At 35.2% G+C, this 14,548-nt stretch overlaps 1 pseudogene; it reads left to right on the top strand.

Moving 5' to 3' along the window:
- Window positions 1–515: 515 nt before the first annotated feature.
- The window catches only part of LOC121477617, a 33,350-nt pseudogene continuing 19,317 nt past the window's right edge, over window positions 516–14,548 (top strand).

The following is a 14,548-nucleotide window of genomic DNA, read 5'->3' as shown; positions in this document are numbered from 1 at the left end:
GGTGGTAGGGTGGGGAGCAGCCCCAATCAGGGAGACAGGAAGAGAAGGAGAAAGAGTGAGAAGAAAAAACAAAGAGAGAAGATGTGCACAGGGGACTGCACAAGAAAGCTGCTCCCTGAACCCGTTGACTGGTAAAAGGAGAGGGTTTCAATACTGCCAAGACTGTATAGATGGCAGAGCTCAGGCTGGGGTTTGGGGGTCTGTGACATTGCTCCACTCAGCCTGACGAGTTGGGTGGAGCATACAGCACGGCCTGCGGATCCCCTGCTTGGAGTGCATTTGGTGGAGGGCCTAGGGCTGCCCTGAGGGCAAGACCCAGCAGGTGCCATTGAGCTTCTCCATTCACCAGCATAGGAACAAAGCTGCTGGCTAAGGAGAGCAAACCCTGGTGTCAGATGTGCATTGCCATGTACCATGAACTCTGAACCACTGGGAGGTCCACAGACTTTTCCAGGCCAAGGTGGCACCTGCCACAGCACAAGGAGACCCTCCCCTGTGCACTACAGGTCTCTGAAATGCGGGGCTTTGAAACAGCTGCAGGTGAAGTGAAACACTGGCGATCTGCGGTGTTTGGCAGGCATACAGCTCAGACACAGGATGAAGGCAGGGATCTGACCGAAAGCAGGGACTCAGGAGGAGTCATTGCAGATGAGGGGGCAGGTGCGGTCATTTTTACCCCCACACACTAGCATTGATTAACCCCCGGGAGCGAAACAGCGCCACCAAATGGACAACAAAGCCACTACACCAGGCCCAACCTTCTGCACCCTGCAGGTGGGTATCCACTAGGGCAAGTTCACCTGAGCATCGGAGCAGCTCCCCCAGAAGGCCAGCACGAACCCCTCCATGCACTAGGTCTGTTGATCATAGAGCGCTGTAAAGCTTTAGCTCTAGGACAAATAGGATCTAGCTTCCTTTGGCTTTTCTGTTGGTTTGTTTAGTTTTTTGTTTTTTGAATACAGAAAGAGCAAATTTTAATTTTATTTTTTATTTCTTATTGGATATGTTTTCAATTTTTAATTTTTCTTTTTTTTTTTTTTCTGTTAAGCTTCTCATAACAAGCAGACCAACACACACTTAGGATCTAGCTTCCCTTATTTAGTTTTTTTCTTTTTCTTAATCTTAAAATTTTTATTTTAACTTTTTTCCTGTTTTTTGTTTTTCCTCCAAAGTGATAAGGTGGAAGAACTCACCCCAAAAGAAAGAACAGGAAGAAATGTCAGCCAGGGATTTAATCAATATAGATATAAGCAAGATGTCTAAGCTAGAACTTAATACAATTACAAGGATACCAGCTGGGCTTGAAAAAAAGCACAGAAGATACAGATATGATTTCCCTCGTTGTGGGATTTAAGAAACAGAACAGATTAACATGAGGGGGGTGGAGAGAGAGAGGAAAATAAACCACTGACGAATCTTAAAGAGAGAACAAATTTGGGGTTGATGGAGGGGGTGGGATGGGCTAGATGGGTGATGGGTATTAAGGAGGGCAGTTGTTATTTTGAGCACTTGGGTATTGTATGTTAGCAGTAAATCACTGAATTCTACTCCTGAAATTAATTATGTACCATAAGTTAACTAATTAGAATTTAAATAAAAATTTGAGAAAAAATTTGGTGTGTGATACTATTAAGATTTTTAAAGAATCATTCTGGCAGTTGTGTTGACTCAAGAAGAGGAGGGCAGTAATAGAAGCAGACATTGCAATTAGGGACCTATTGTACTAGTTTAGGAAACAGGTGATCATGACTGTGACCAAGATGATCATAGTAGAAATATACCCAGTAAAAGTGTATTAGGAAGAGTGACAAATAATATAGGAAGAAAACAAAATAAATATTATCTTGGAAAGGAAGTGAAGAAAGGTGTTAAGGAAGAGGAAATTAAGAACTGCACAAATGTTGCTGGTAGCTCAAATAAAATGAGAGTCAGAAACTGACCATTGGATTCAACAATGTGGGGAACATTGGCTTTTATAACAAAAGCAATTTGATTGGAGTACTGGGATTGAAAACTAGAGGAGAATGGATTAAAGATAGCATATGTAGACAACTCTTTTGAGGAGCATTGAAAAATCAAATAGTAGCTTATTATGATATGTGTGATCAGGATAAAGGTGTTTTTTTTTTCCCTCTTTTAATGGAAGAAATGTTTGATTCAGGAAAATGGGAAATTTTGATGTAGGAGAGGGAAGAAGGAAAAAATTGCTGGAGGCAATATTCGTAGGTAGATGAGACAGGGTGAGTTTAATGCCACAGAGAGATAGCAATGATACAGATCATGTAGAGTTCATTCTTGGTAAAAAGAAGGAGGAAAGAATATGTAGTTTTGACACTGAATGGTGGGGAGACATGGCTTTAGAAGTCTGGAAATTCTCTTTTAATGCTTCAAATTCGTAGTGAAGGGAGAAGGAATGCCACTAAACTGAAAGCATATGTATACTTTAGCATATGTGGGTGGTAGTGTTTGCTCACATGTATGTTTGTGTTTGGGGACAGAATGGAGAAACATAACATTTTAGCATTACATTTTATTAATTTCTGTGAATGTGTCATCTAATATAATAAGAAATTCCTGAACACTAACATGTGGTAGCTTTCTTTCTTAGCATTATTAGAACATGGGGAAACCTAGTACATGAAAATGGAATCAGAGAATGAAACAATTGTTTGGGAAGTTGAAAGATCATCTTTAAATCCTCAACCTTCAAAAATGTTTCCTCAAACCATTCCAAGGAAGATGATTGCTATTATGTTTATAGGGACTCAGGTTTAGTTACATTTTAAACTAAATCCAAAATGTTTACTTTTGGCTCATCTATATTTCAATCATTTCTATAATTTTTATTATAGGTTTTTAATGTTGTTAAAAGTTTGACATATTTCTCTTTGCATTTGGATTTTAGATAGTATACACGTATGTAGATGAAAAACCAAGAAATCAACAGCTTTTGAGCACTTTATGATACAGAATATTATTACTTAGGACAAGTAAAGGTTGCAAAATTGAAAATGATGACCCTCCTTCCAACATAAAACTAGATACTCTTGGAAATGATATAGCTGTTAGAAATTATTGAGACTGGGATGCCTGGATATCTCAGTCAGTTAAGCGTCTTTCTTCAGCTCCAGTCATGGTCCCAGGATCTTGGGATGGAGCCTGCATCAGGCTCCCTGCTCAGTGGGGAGTCTGCTTTTCCTTCTCTCTCTGCCCCTCCTGCTGCTCGCGCTCTCTCTCTCTCTCTCTCTCTCTCTCTCAGTTACTCTTTCTCAAATAAATAAATAAAATATTTTTTTAAAAAAGGAAATTATTGAGACAAATCATAAGAAACTCTTAACTATAGGAAACAAGCTGAGGGTTGCTTGGTGTGGGTGGGAAGGCATGAGGTAACTGGGAGATGGGCATTATGTAGGGCACGTGATGTAATGGGCACTGAGTGTTATTTGCAACGGATGAACCACTGAACTCTATCTCGGAAACTAATAATACACTATATGTTCATTAATTTAATTTAAAGAAATGGAATTTTAAAAAATATTATTGAAAAAAATTGAAGAAGAAAGTATTTGACCAACCATGATGGAGTTTATGTATTTCAATATAATATATTTAAGTAATAGACTTTGAGTCTTCTTCATTCAATAGTATATATTCATGTATTTGTAACATGCATTTTTAGAAAAGTTATTTGATTTCAATTTACTTAATATCTAAAATAAATGTATTTAAGAAAACAAAAACTTCAACACCTAATATACTTCAGACATCCCAAAATATCAAACTTCGAATTTCTTGATTTTGTGCTAAGTGGCTAGAATGTGTGTGTGTGAGTGTGTCTGTGCGTGCATGTGTGTGTATCTATATGTCTACCTAATTTCTTTAGACTGGCAATCTGGCACACCTACATGAGCCTTATTAATGTTAACCTTAGATGGACATTTGACTGAGGCAATTTGAGCTAAAAACAATGAATAATATATTTGAGAGAATTGCCCTCTTCATCTATTCCATCAATAATATGCATGGGGGATGCCTGGGTGGCTCAGCGCCTGAGCATCTGCCTTCAGCTCAGGGTGTGATCCCGGAGTCCCAGGATCGAGTCCCACAATAGGCTCCCTGGGAGGAGCCTGCTTCTCCCTCTGCCTGTGTCTCTGCCTCTCTCTGTGTGTCTCTCATGAATAAACAAATAAAATCTTAAAAAAAAAAAGAAATATTCATGGAGTGCCTAATGAATACCAGGTCCAGCGATGAGCACCAGAGATATTAAAAGGAATAACCACAATCAATCTACAAACAAAGTACATTCTAACAGGCAGGCTCTATACCAGCAGCCCTAGACTAAACCAACTTCCACGTATGTTCTTTGCCTGACAGAGTGTCAAAATTAGTTAATGGGTGTTCTGTTCAGCTCATGTACTCACCAATATTTTATTGGTACCACTACTCTCTATGGTTTTAGACCTACTTTAGCCTGACCCGGACATTTCTGCAGCCTGCCTAACCCTTGTACATAACAATTGTCCCTTGTACCTGGCAAACAATGGCATTATACATGAATACATGATTGTGGTCATAAACTGTATTTGAGGGTCAGGTTATAGTTTGCAGGTCCTAATTGTTTCTAAGCATTGGTGTTTCTGCACACACCAAATAACAATATTTACTCTCTAAATTCTTAGTCAGTTGAAAAATAGACACAAGCATACAAGAGTATGACATTAACATAAAACTAGATCAGAAAAGATGGCTTTATGTTCAATGAGCAGTTTTCTTTCCCTGAATTAAAATTACCTTCTAGGTCACATGAAGCACATGGAGACACCAATGGACTTCTCCCAAAGGTTTCCTTGTTAGATCCTGAGACAGAGCCACAGGGTTGATTGTTCCCTTTAAACTCCTCATTGAACAAATCATTTCACATCCCTTGGCCTTGAAGGGGAATAAAGTGTAGGAGTCCTCCCCAGCATTGGATATAGAACCTCCTTAGGTCTGGATAACTGCAGCCCTGGCTCAGACCCTGGGTCTCCAGCAGTGTGGTGCTTTGGAGTGCCTTTCTGGAAACCTCTACATCCCCTCAGGTTAATAGGACCAACCAGACCACAGTGGCTATGGCCCTGCAAATACAGAAAGACTCCCATGTCTCCCTACTATGGATGAAAGGAGGAATATGAGGAGAGTAGCTTGTAGACAACTGTGTTTTCATATACACTTCTCACAGCAACCTGATGAGGTAGCTAATTTTAACATGATATTACAAATGGATAAACAGGAATTCAACATTTGGATTTAACATTTAAGAGCTGAGCAAAGTCACATGTGACCGTGTGTCAGATCTGCATCCAATGTTTTGACATCTTTCTATCACAACTCAGTTTTACAAAATAAACAGTATATGTTTAGGTTTTGAGGTAAAACAGAGAGCACATCTTTACCTGAATAATATTTGCGGTATATATGACGTTCTGTGACACTGCGTTTAGTTCAAAAGAGATTTTTGTTGTTGCCTTGGTCCACAGAGCTGCAAATGAATTGTTACAGTGCTAGTTTTTCCACACAGTTAAGGGAAGTTAAAGAAAAATCCGGAAACCTTACTATTAAAATATTTAAATATATTTAGTTTGGCTTAGCGTGGATTAGTTTTAGTTTAAATAAAATCAAAAATAAGAAGTTGCTTAATATTTAGTTAACAGATTGATAAATTTGTGCAACACTATTTGCCCTTTTGGTACTTTTCAAATCCTATGCCTTAAGTGTCAGCAGTGAAACCTCTAAAGTAGAATAAATGCTTTCAGATTTCCCCAGATGCACCCAGAGAACCCCCTAATAATGTCCAACTTGGATTTTCCCCAAACCACACCAAGAGATCTTTCTCCCCCTTTTTCTCTGTCTCTATCTCAGCACTATTGCCCATGGACCACAGGTCTGCTACACTAATATCACTAACAGCAAGCAAATTTAGGCATTTTTATAAACAGCAGCATCTTTTCCGTGGTCTATCATAGACTACGATGCAGTGTTTCACCTTTTTTCAACCCATGTGCCTTTTTGATAAGCCTTACAATTGCATACCATGCATGAATACTGTGGCATTTCACAACACATTATGCACTGTGACTAAAGTCAACCAAAGCAGTTTAGGTGATAAAAATGCTTTGTATGACCACACATCACTGCAAAATGTGTTTTATGTTTCTAGTGCCAGGGAATCCCCCTCATTTCACTCCACACCAAAATCAATCGTCTCAATAGGTACAAACCTCTACAGTTGAGAATATTGGTACATAACCACAAGAAGCCCATCGCCTACTTTACTACAAAAAAACAGAAAAGTATATCAACAAAACAAGACCATTCTGCAGCCATAATCAAGCTGTACCCCATGTCCCGACTTCCGTTACCGACAGTGGTCTGTGCCCATCTCCCCTTCACTTACCACACTACAGCCCCACTCGTGTACTTTCTGTTGTGCTAACTGGCCCGGCTGATTCCTGCCTTGAATTTCGTGCTATTTCTTCTACTTAGAAATATCATGCTTCCAATATTTTTAGAATAGACTCCTTTCTGTCATTCTCATTTTACATTATGCATGCACTCCTCAGAGAGGAGGGGTTCTCTGATCATCTGAAGTTTTCCCAAGTATTTTATTTTCTTCTTAGCACTATCACTACCTTGAATTTTTCTATTTGTTTATTGCCTCTCTCAAAGCTCATCCTACTTTAGAGTATAAATGCTTTGAGAATACAGGTCTCAACAGTGTTGTTTAATGTTGCAAGCCTTCTCTTTACAACACTCTGCCACTCAACAGATACTCCATAGCTGGTGAAAAAATGTTGAGGAAGTGAAAAAAGAAAAGTGGTACAATACAACCTATGAACATAAAGCATTGGTTTCTAGATAAATAAACCCGGGCGAATGTGGCAGTGCCCACTATTTTCTCAACGTTTTCTATTTTACCACATTCGTTTTAACAAATCTTATGCAGTTAAGAGATTTTTATTCCAAATGCATAACCTACAGTGATTAATTTAAAGAATGGAAATGTTTAAGGAACTGCCTTTAAAAATAAACCTTATGTTGCTCCTCCATACATTACTGATCTGCAGTCTACCTTGAATTTTCTTTTTGATGCGTTAGCAATTTTGGAAATGCTATCATCCCCCAAATTATTTGTGCTAAATATTTTTGGAAGAACAAGATTCTACAGCACTTTCTATTGGCAAGTTTTGGTTTCTACACCATCTACTAATATATCTTAAAATTATCCTCTGTATTCTATTTTATATATATAGTACTCTATTGGGTTGTTACCCTACTTTATTTGACCAATTCTCAAACATGAATATATGTTTTTCCATGTTCCTTTAATGAATGGTTTATTTTACAATAGTAGATCTAGATTTACAAAAAGATTGCAAAGACAGTATAGGGAGTTCCTATATACTGCATATTCAAGTTTCACTTCTTATTAACATATTAGTATGGCACATTTTTACAAGCAATGAAACAATATTGATACAATTGTATTTTTTTTAATTTTTTTAAATTTTTATTTATTTATGATAGTCACACACAGAGAGAGAGAGGCAGAGACACAGGCAGAGGGAGAAGCAGGCTCAATGCACCGGGAGCCCGACGTGGGATTCGATCCCGGGTCTCCAGGATCGCGCCCTGGGCCAAAGGCAGGCGCCAAACCGCTGCGCCACCCAGGGATCCCGATACAATTGTATTAACTAAATCTTTTCTCTGTTCCAGGATACCATATGATATTGAGTAGTCATGCTTCCTTAGGACCTTGTTGACTGTGATGGTTTCAGAAACTTTCCTTATTTTTGATCCTTGACAATTTTAAGGAACCAGTTATATATTCTATAGACTGTCTTTCAACTGGAACTTGTCTGTTGTTCTTGTGATTGAATTGGTGTTAACATGTTTTGGGAGGAAGACCACAGAGATCAAGTGCAATTTTCATCACAGCATATCAGGGTATATACTATTAACATAACTTGTCATTTTTTATGATAACCTTGATCATCTGACAGAGATAGTACTTGTCAGGTTTCTCCACTATAAAGTTATTCCTTATTTCCTCTGTTCCCATACTGCATTCTTGGGAAGTCGTTTATTATGCATATCCACATTTGAGTGGGAATTATGTTCCATCTCCTTGAGAGTAGAGTGTTGGTGTAAATTATTTGAAATTATTTCCCAGAGATTAGTCTATTCTTCCTCATTTATTTAATTATTAGATCATTTATTTACATCAGTATAAACTCATGAATATTTATTTTATTCTTTGATTTATAATACTGCTGTATTTTATTTCTTAAATTGTTTCAGTTTTGGCCACTGGGAGTTCTTTCAGTTGGCCCCTGTGTCCCTTTGACATATGCCCGGGACCATCAATGTGATTTTTTTTTCTTAGTATTTCCTTACATTCTGGCACTATAAAATGTTCCAGGTTCATCTTGTGTATTTCTGGCCCATGTTCTAAATTTAGAAATTTTCTCAAACAGTGAGGCTCCTTTCATTGATATATATTAGAAACCAGTATCTGAGCTAGATGTGTTCATTTCTACTGAGGCATGATTGCCTCTAAGACCTCTCAGCTCCTAGATCAAAGAAATATATATGTGTGTACTACTCATGTATGTATACATATCTGTAAAATTTTTATGTTGTAATATCCATAGCTATTTTAAGCTAAATATGACTTCATATCAATAGTATCAATATTTCCAACTTTAATCCATTACTACATGGATCAGTGTAATCTATCCCCAATCCTTATATGTGCTCTCCTACTCTAATAGTAAGAAACATGACTCCTACCATCAGCTACCCACATACTCTATTGCTCAGTGCCATTATACATGTTTATTTTGTCATATCCTGCATTCCATCATGGGATCCTCTGACATCCTAAATGATATTTTAAAAATTGCATTAATTAAGGCTTACTCTTTGTGTTGTAAATTTCTGTGGGTTTTGACACATGTCATATATCTACCATTATAATATCATTTTATATAGTTTCACTTTCCTAAAAATCCCTGGCCTCACCTTTTCAACTCCATCCCCCAAGCCCTGGAAACCCATAAATGTTTTCATCTTCTTTATAATGTTGCCTTTTTCAAAATGTTGTATAATTGGAATTATACAATATGTAACCTTTACAGAGTGGTTTCATTCACTCAGTAATATGCATTTATCCATCCACCCATCTATCCATACATCTTTTTTGCATATCCTGAAAGCTAATTTCTTTTAAGTTGATGAATAATATTCCAGTGTATGGTTGTACTGGAGTTTATTTTTCCATTCACCTATTAAGGACATTTTGTTTACTTCCAGTTTCTGCAATTAAAGAAAAAGCTGTTATAAAAATTTGCATACATATTTTTGCATGCATGTAAGTTTTCGAGTACATTGAGCGTAAAATGCTAAAAAAAGAGGAGTGCAATAGCCAAGTCTTATGGTAAGACTCAATTTATTGCTATAAGAAACTTCCAAACTATCTTCCAAATTTGCTCTACTCTTGTTGCATTCCCTTAACCAAAGAATGTTTCTGTTGTACCACATTTCTCTCCAGCAATTGATACCATTGAAGCTTTTGGATTTTAGCCATTGTAATAGGTGTTAGTGTTATCTCACGTTTAAATTGAAATTCTCTAATGAAGAATGATCTATTCTGGCCCAACTCCTAGAGATATCAATTTGACAATGTTTAATAAATATCTTAGGCTTAAATCCTCTCAATTTTCTTTCTTTTGCATTCCAGAATAATCTTCTTAAACTTATCTCTGATCATTTTATATCTGATTATTTTAGTTTCCATTAAACCAAAAAGAATAAAATGCTATGGAAGAAAGAAATATTCGTAACATGAAGACTGTGGACATTCTCTGGAAATTTGCTTTAATGTATTCCTAACTTTTGAATTTATAAGACATCCCTAATCTAATTTATAGGGTTGCTTAGATTTAGGTCCATTGGAATGAAAATGTTGTAGTTTGTAAATATTTTTTTATTTGTCCTAAAACAGACAAGAACTTGATAGAGTTATGTCAATAATGATATCTCAGAATCCCCAGTGGTAAGTGAACTATGGGCAGTTTTAATTTGTTTGTTGGGGGATCCCTGGGTGGCGCAGCGGTTTGGCGCCTGCCTTTGGCCCAGGGCGCTATCCTGGAGACCCGGGATCGAATCCCACGTCGGGCTCCCGGTGCATGGAGCCTGCTTCTCCCTCTGCCTGTGTCTCTGCCTCTCTCTCTCTCTCTCTCTCTCTCTCTCTCTCTGTGTGTGACTATCATAAATAAATAAAAAATTAAAAAATAATTTGTTTGTTGGTAGATATAATTAGTAATACAAAACCTCTGTAAGTTAAGTAAGTTTGAATAAATCAGTACTCATAGCTGTGCAGTAACAATTGGTTGAGCATCAAACTAGAAGGTGGTTCAATCATTTGTGGTGTTCAAGGCCTTAAAAGACCTTGAGAAATAAAGCACAGAGACACAATGGACCAATGGGCTAGTCAGGCAAGTCAGTTGATTCATGCTTATTTGTACATGACTAGAGAGCTACTTACTCCCTCTTGGGAGTCTATATCTGGTGCTTACTTTGGTTACTAAGTTATTAGACCAGTTAGGGCTTCTCTGGCTTGTTCATGGATCATATGTCTGTCATTATCAGAGATCTCTTTCCAAACTAATAGGAATAATGATCAACATTTCAATTCAGGGAAAATTTGACTTCTATTATACTAAAATTTAGTATGATTTGATGGTAAAAATATGTTTCCTGATTATGATTGAATGCTTTTTATCACTTTCTAGCTGCATAATCTTATAATTATGTTAATCATTCTAAATTTCAGTTTCCTCACTATAAAAGCGAGAATCACAATCCATTCCTTTAACTCATCAAACAGGTGTTCATTTACTGAACAAATGAGGATTAAAACACCTACTAGGATATTTTAGAAAATTAAACAATCTGAAAACACATAACACATTTTCTGGAATATAGTTCCAGAAATAAATATTTATCATCTTTTTAAAAAAGCTTTTATTTAAATTCCAGTTAGTTCACATACAGTGTAATATTAGTATCAAGTTTACAATATTGATTCAACCCTTTCATATACCTGCTGCTCATCACAATAAGTGTACTCCTTGATCCCCATCACCTATTTCACTCATTGTTCCACCCACTTCCCCTCTGGCAGCTTGTTCTCTATAATTAAGATTCTATTTCTTGGTTTGACTCCCCCTGTCTCTCTTTTTTCTTTCTTGTCCCTTTCCTCATTTGTTTTGTTTCTTAAATTCCACATATGAGGGAAATCATATGGTATTTGTCTTTCACTGATTTATTTCACTTAGCTTAATACTCTCTAGTTCCATTCATGTCATTGCAAATGACAAGATTTCATTCTTTTTTATGGATGAGTAATATCCCATTGTATATATCTATACACCATTTCTTTATCCATTCATAAGTCAATGGCCACTTGGATTGTTTCTGTAATTTACTCTGTATCTCATTTAAAATTTATTCAGGTCATTTAGCTTTGCTACTCTGCGATTTCATGACTTTAATCACACTTTTTATCCATAAGACTGCTACTCAAAGCAAAGTTATATGGCTTCTGGTAATTCTAAAATATTGATAATAGTATATTTGAGAGTCATGGATAAATAAAATTGTGTATTTATGCACATTTGGACTCATTATCCTTTAGTATGGATGTTTTAAATGAAGTACAATACTCCATTTCAAATTTTAATTTTCTCACTATTTAAATGAGAATTTTTTCAGTCCATTTTTCTTGTTTTTACACTGAATGTAGAGCAACTTCTAATTTAGGTTTTATGATTTTTACATTAAATGTGATTGTATTATATATTTATTATGCAAATATACCTAGAGGAAATGGCTTTTAAAAAATAATGGGTAAATAAAAAAGACTCATAACAATACACAGAAAGATACATTTAAATGTATGCAAGAAATTATTCTTTGTACCATTTAATTAACTTAGAACTTTATAAATACTAAAATTGTAACTGCATTCATATGAATGTATTAACCTTCAGGAACATATACAGGTGCTTAATTTGTACTTAGCAAGATATAAATATCAAATTAGGTGTCGATTAATTGATTAAAATATCTCATTTTTTGAGTAGCTATTTTAAATCTGACACTCAATAAACATCTATCAGAAGCAGATGAAGTTTTGATCTGCATTTATCCACCTCAAATTTTAGTCTTAAACTTTACTTACCATTTATTAAACTCCTGTAATGTGTCAGGTGCCATGTATTGCTCTCATTCTTCCCTACGAAACATTTCTTTGATTTTAACTCCTACCAATTATGATCAATTCTGCAACTACATGTTTATTTCTTCCTTTAGCTAGTTTGAATGAGATAGTTCCAGGAATGTTTCATGTAAATAATGTTGACAATTTTTTAAATATCTTTGACCTTTAATTTTTAGATCCTAATTTATATCTACTTGATTCTAATTTACCTTATTCTATTTCATTATCACTCAATGTTAAATTAAATCATCCCATTGGGATATCATTTATATGATCATGTTGGTTTTAATCATTAATAATTAATCACCCATAAAATGTTTTCATTTAAGTGATGTATCAGTGATCCATTCTTGCTTTCTTTAATGACAATTTATTCACTAATATTCTATGGTTAGATATATAAGATATAAAAAGGTCAGGGATCTCCTCAATTTGTTTCAATATTTATTATTTTTTTTCCTGAAGAATTTTATGTTTTAAATAAGACCTATTGATTACATTGAAACTAATATGATTCAAAGTTAAATAAGGTGTTAACATTTATCAAGTATTTTGAATCTCAAAATGCAATTAAGCAGGGATGCCCGGGGGGCTCAGTGGTTGAGCATCTGCCTTTGGCTCAGGTCATGATCCCGGGGTCCTAGAATTGAGTCCTTCATTGGGCTCCCTGCATGGAGCCTGTTTCTCCTTCTGCCTATGTCTCTGCCTCTCTCTGTGTGTCTCTCATGAATAAATAAATAAAATCTTTTCAAAAAACGAGAGTAAGCAAACATTACGGCTCAGATTATTACAAAATAATTTGGACTAGTTAATTAAACAACAGTACACTTTTTTATATGGATGGAAGTGGAATGGCAATAACTAATCACTTAATCTTTCTCTTCCCAGGAATCCCACGTTCTTGTATAGTATACACCATCTTAATTGCTTATTTAGCCACTCTTGCTCATTATCAAAAACACAATCCATAAGAGGCAAGGTTAAGCTTTTTAATGTGATTTAAGCTTAAGTTGGATACCATGGAAATGTCTCATAGAGTATTTTAAAAAATCCATCTCAGTGATGCATTCTTATATTTTGGATGATTTTGATGCACATATTTTAATAAAATAAACAAGACGTGCCCATTTAAAACTCTGATTTAAAAAGAAATAAATAAAACTCTGATTTATATTATGGTCATACCTAACATTACACTGTTTCAATTAATCATCTAACTGTCCAGTTCTCAACTGCAAATCCACAATAACAAGAATACATTCTTGCCACATAATTGTATTATTCCATAAACACTGATATATGCTCATTCCTCTGGGACCAGCTAAAGGTGGTCTTTAGTCCTAAAGTCATTTTCTTCTCTCCTTCTTGGAAGTAAAGATCATTTAAAATTCTTCTTTCCAAACACTAATGGAGCTACTTTTATTATCATCCAATTTAATATTCAATTATACAAGTATATCAATTAGGACTAGAATTAAGATATATTCTTGATACAAAGCATTTACAGAATACAACAGCACACATTTAATAATCTTTAAGGGAGTGACAGAATGATTTTTTAAAGAAATCTTTATGTCATATTTTTATTTGGCAGTTTCATTATATAGTCAAATCTGAAACATGTTATTTTGCCTAACTTTCCTTAGTTTGCTACATTTTTATTAAGCCAATCATTTTATCTACTTTACCTAGAGAGAAGAATTTAAAGACTTTCTGTTCTCAGGTTGACACAAGAAATAGAATTTCATATAAAGTGAGACTATGTAGGAAGATAATTATATATCTAAGGCATATACAAATAGGTGTTTAAGCTTTGTCTTGTTTCCAATATTACCATAGTTTGCAAAATTGCATAGATATATGAATATTGGGCATTTATAGTTTTCCATATATTCCTTTAATAAATAGTATTAAAGAGAGAAAAAATTGGAAAATAATTGCAACAAGTATGCTGGAGAAGGATTATTATTCTTAATGTATGAGTCTTTGAAATTTTATAACAATCACTTTCTTCCTATTATATAAATAAACAAAAAATAATTTAAAAATTATTGATAGGAGAATACAAATTGTCAACAAACAGTAAAATATGCTTTGCTCAATAAGAAACAATAAAGAATAGAGATTTCATGTGATTTTCATTGATCGCATTGACAATTTTTTTTTTACTACTAATACTTACATTTGCTAGGTCTGTGCAAAGATAGAAACTTTTGTAGAACGGTG

This window comes from Vulpes lagopus, chromosome 17 (genome assembly GCF_018345385.1).
Source record: "Vulpes lagopus strain Blue_001 chromosome 17, ASM1834538v1, whole genome shotgun sequence".
NCBI lineage: Eukaryota > Metazoa > Chordata > Mammalia > Carnivora > Canidae > Vulpes > Vulpes lagopus.
This window is presented reverse-complemented; position numbering and strand designations above follow the sequence as displayed.